Raw genomic sequence first — 5,025 nt, 5'->3', positions numbered from 1 at the left:
ATGGGCACTTGGGCTTCTTCCATGACCTGGCAATTATGAATTGGGCTGCAATAAACATCACCCTTTGTTTAGTAGGGTTCTCCTGTGGTTTTTTGGAGATGCAAATGTAGACTCAGAACATATTGGAGGTTCAGGGTAGGGAAAGCAAAATTTCTTTGTACAAAATATAAATGTATTGGAAAACTGTGAGCTGGCAGGTAGACAGGAACAATGAAACATCTTGAATGGAGAGATGGAGACCAGAGAAGATGGTAACAAGTTTTGGCCTAAGGAATTCTGACCAGTAAGGTATTCCCTTGGCAAGGGAAAGGATGCCAGCATTTTACTGCAATGATGTGGCATGTACTCTAATTTTGAAGTTATTTTCTAGAATCCTCTATGCTATTTGTCTTAAACTTTAGTAAAACATTTCACACATAAGTCTATGCCAGTGGTTCACTAGGGAAGTGAAAGCCTCCACGTCTTACCAACAAGAGTAATGTGTGGGGTGCAGGAGGGAGGACAGGATGCAGAAGGTGAGTTTCAGATCAGAGATTGAAATGCAAAACAGGAGTCAGAATGGAGGTAACTGGGGAAAATGTCAGGCACCCAGGAATCCTTGGCGATACAGAAGATAAAGAAGGAAGTGTGAGCTCTTCACTTGAATTTTAAATAATATTTAAATATAAAATATTTGAAGATAAAAATGGCTGCTGAAGTTACAGGGATTGGGGATATAACCACCTGGGTTGTTGTATTTGGGAAATATTAGTAATACATGGAATACATACATGCATAAACTGTTTTACCCTATAACCTTTGCATCTGAAACAGAATATACAAGGTAGGAATATGGTCATATCCAACCCCCAAACCCTCTGATTTGTGATGTTATTTCCTAAGGAGAGTCAATGTTTGCCTGAGAGAGCATTTCCAGATTCTCTGGCCTATTCTTCAAATACCTTCTTCATAGAATCAGATTTTTCAAAGAATGTGGTATTAAATAATGTGGCTGGTGTGGTATATTTCCATCCGTGGGTCATGTTTCATGTTAGGCAGCAATGGAGTCCACAGAGATAATCCCAGGAAACCTGTAGGCACTGCGATAAAACTGCCTTGGCTTCCAAGGAATTCACAGTACAGTGGGAGAGAAGATCAAACATACATTCCATTGCAATAAAATGTGATAAGTGCTATAATAGAGACATATACCAGGAATGGTGGGCACACAGAGAAGAGAATCTTTTACTCCATCTGGGGATGATACAAAGAAAAAGAATAAAGGAAGCATTGTAGACAGGATAATGTTTGAGCTAAGACTTGAGGGCACCTACCCAGAAGCAAAAGAGGAATAGGTCATTCCAGGTTGAAGGAATAATACACAGAAAACTCAAGGTGTGGAAAAGCTTGGCATGCTCAAAGACAGCACTGTTGCCTGTAGGGGCTGTTCACAAGGACAGTGGAGGGAAATGGGCAGGAACCATATCCTACAGGACTGGGCATGCCAACTTAGGGATTTGGACTTTACGGAGAGCCACTTATCATCCAAAGATATGCACAGAGTTACCAAAATGGTATATTCACAAGGGTCTTGTTTTGAAGGAGGGGTGGGCAGGTCTGTAATGATTGGAAGAGCTGAACACATTTGCTGCTGCCAACCTATATATTCCTTCCAATCTTCACTTCAGTTTTATCTCTTTCTGACAGCTTGCTGCCTTTGAATGTAATTCTTCCCTGTATCACTCATATATACTAATTGTTGTTTTAGGCTTTAGGTCTGTCTTGATCTATAATTTTTTATTTATTTCAAATTATTATGAGGGTATAAATTTTTAGATTACATTGTTCTCACTTCCAAGGTAAGGCTCCAGTTGTAAATGAGCCCCTCACCCAGGATGTGTGTTATACACTCTTACAATGTGCACAATAGGTGAGATCCCTCCCTCCTTCTGCCAATTGTCCTCCTCCTCCCCCTTTCTCTTTCCTCCTTCCCCTGCCCCTGTACTCGACTATATTTGTATTTTATTTTTCATATGAACATGTAATTGTTTATATATTGGTTTCATAATAGTACTGAATGCATTGGATATTTTTCCATTCTTGTGATACTTTCCTAAGAAGAAGGCGTTTCAGTTCCATACAGGTAAATGTAAAAGATTTAAAGTCTCCATCTTTTTTAATGGCTGAATAGTATTCCATGGTATACATATACCAGTGATTGTTTGTACAGGTGTGGTCATTCTCAAATCCATAGTGATATTTGAGAAGATGCAATAATTTACTATTTGTCAAGGTGATTTTAAGGATGGAAATTCTTGTATGAATACACTTGGCATACAGGATACACAAATTTTCTTTTTGGTGCCTGTAAGTAAGAAAAGTCAACATTTCAAATATTTCAAATATACATTTGCAAATTATAGCAACTGAAATACATAGTTTTTGTGACAAATATCTTTGAAAGAAATCTTTCCAATAGAGACGACAAGCCCATAAATATATACACCTATTAGATACCCATAATAATTAAAAATGAAAAAATTAGGCTGAGAGTGGCAGCTCATGCCTGTAATCTCAGCCTTTGGGAGGCCAAGGAGGGAGAATCAGTTGAGGCTCAAAGTTAAAGATAAGCCTGAGCATCATAGTGAGACCCTGTCTCTACAAAACCCACAAAATTTAGGCCAGGCATGGTGGTACATATCTGTAGTCCCAGCTGCTTAAGAGGCTGAGGTGAAAGGATCACTTGAGCCCAGGAGTTTGGGGTTGCTGTGAGCTATGATCATGCCACTGCACTCCAGCCTGGTTGACACAGCAAGACTCTGTCTTAAATAAATACATTTTAAAAAGAATCATTTACTCAATAAATAAACTAAGTCAAAAAAATATATGCATACTAAATACACTAGTTAGAATGTTAGAGTTAGGTCTTGCATCCAAAAAATAGTAGTTGAAATAACATAAGTTGATATTTCTCCACACAGAATTCTAGAAGCAGGCAGGGCAAAGAAGGTAACCTTAGGGAAACAGGGCCACTGCTAAGTTCTTCCTTGGCTATAGTACCTGATGATGGTCAGGTGAAATGAATTGTATCTGATTTTCAGCCAGGACATGGTAAGGGATAATGAAGAAAAACAAAAAGTTCATGCTGGCTTCCTTACAAGAAGATTGAAAATGCTTCCACATGACATTTCCACATATTTCTCATTGGCCATTAGATGCAAACAAGGCTGGGAAGCATCGTATTTGTTCTGAGCAGCCATGTCCAGGGCTTCTGTTACCAAAAAAAGAAAAGCATGTATCAGTGGGCCACTAGCAGCCTTTGCTACCCTCTTCCATGGTTTAGACTATTTAATCATTTATTTATATATTTATCAACTCCTACCAATTTGGGAGATTTCCTTGTTTTGTTCCTATGTTAGGAGAAAGAGGGTGGGAATGGAAAGAATTAATTCTTTAAAGGGGGATGTAGGAATAAAAAAAAAATGGTGTGATAATTTGGTTTCTAATTTTACAGTTCCTCCTTTTTCTTGTAAAAATTCTTTTAACCCAAGAATGCTTAGGTAAAAAGCATTCTTGTGAAAAAAAAAAAAAAGGCCCACAGGTCCGTATTTGAGGAAAAACTGACACAAGACATTAGTCTTATGAAGATGTATTTTGGAAGAGCCACCACTCTTAAGGAGAAGATAGTGTACTAAAAGAAAAGAAAAGGTATTATTAACATCCTGGTCTTTGAAGACAACCAAAGGCATATCGTGACCAAGTTACTGCTACTATAGTTCCCTGTGAAAAGAGACCTCTCTGGCTGCCTGGAGATTGAGGTGAACTGTAGAATAGCTGGTTCTTTCTCAGACCTTGAGTTCTGATCTAGCAAAATCTAATGTGTAGGTATAAAATCTGAGATTCCCTCCATATCAGATTCTGACACATGATGTGAATGTGGAAGGAATAAATGTAACTTCTATTTTCCAACATAATAAAATGTGAGAAAATATTATTAGAGGCACATTCATTAAACTCTGATCTCTATGCTCACTTTTTTGTGCACAAGATTACATTTCAGGCAGGGTGATAAGCCTTCGTTTTGAATTGTACCACTCTTTTTCTCATACAGAAACCCTAATCTCTTCAAAAGTACAGTTATGTTTAATCTGTTCAGTGTATAATAATTTTTAATCCATCTGAAGGAAAGTAATTATAAAGATATTCTAGAATCTAAGGACTATAAATCTGGAACCACCTAAAAGTCTAAATCCTGTTTAAGCTAATCTGTAGCATATATATAACTGTGATTGAGATCAATGAAATATAATGAGGTGTAAAACAATTTTTGTATAGAATTATGCTAACTTTTTATACATCAGATTTAATGACTTTGAGGTAACTGAATTTTATGGCACTGATATTAAGCCAATCCATCTCATTACAATTCAGTCAATTTTAAATCCCTTATAAAAGATATATTTTAAAACATATGTATATCTTTTTTCAAAGACTTTTGAAATTGGATGCCCCTTTGGAAAATTAAAAAATTGAGAAGCAAGGAAATCAAGCAAGTGCTCAAAGTCTAGTTTGAAAACCTAAATGAGAATAACAATTTATATCGGTCAAATGTTGACAACTGAAAAAAAAATCTATCTGGCTTTCACACTAAAACCGTATTCTTTATAAGAATCTGTTCTTATGTTTTATGGAATAGATTTAATTACAGATACAATTATCAGAAAGTGGAAGAAAGCCTTCCTGTAACTATCCAAGAGTGGAGGAAAGCCTTCATGTGGTCCCCTTGGCAATGCTGGATGTGACCTGTCCTCACCTGGGATAGCAAAGAGAGAGTTTTTTCTTTTCCAAATACGTACTGTTGGTTTATCACAATGTTTGAGCAGGAAAGCTGTTCTCAGATCAATCTACAGTCAACCAAAACGTGTGTGCCTTTTACTACTTCTGGACCTGAATAGCAGTATATCAGCCAAAGCTGTGTGCCACTGGTTTATGCAAGGACAACTTACCATAACACAGCAGCTGTTCTCCACTAAGTACAGCTACAGA

This window comes from Otolemur garnettii, unplaced genomic scaffold, assembly GCF_000181295.1.
Source record: "Otolemur garnettii isolate 467f Iridium unplaced genomic scaffold, OtoGar3 scaffold00090, whole genome shotgun sequence".
Lineage (NCBI taxonomy): Eukaryota > Metazoa > Chordata > Mammalia > Primates > Galagidae > Otolemur > Otolemur garnettii.
The sequence above is the reverse complement of the archived record's forward strand: the minus strand, read 5'-3'. Positions refer to the sequence as shown.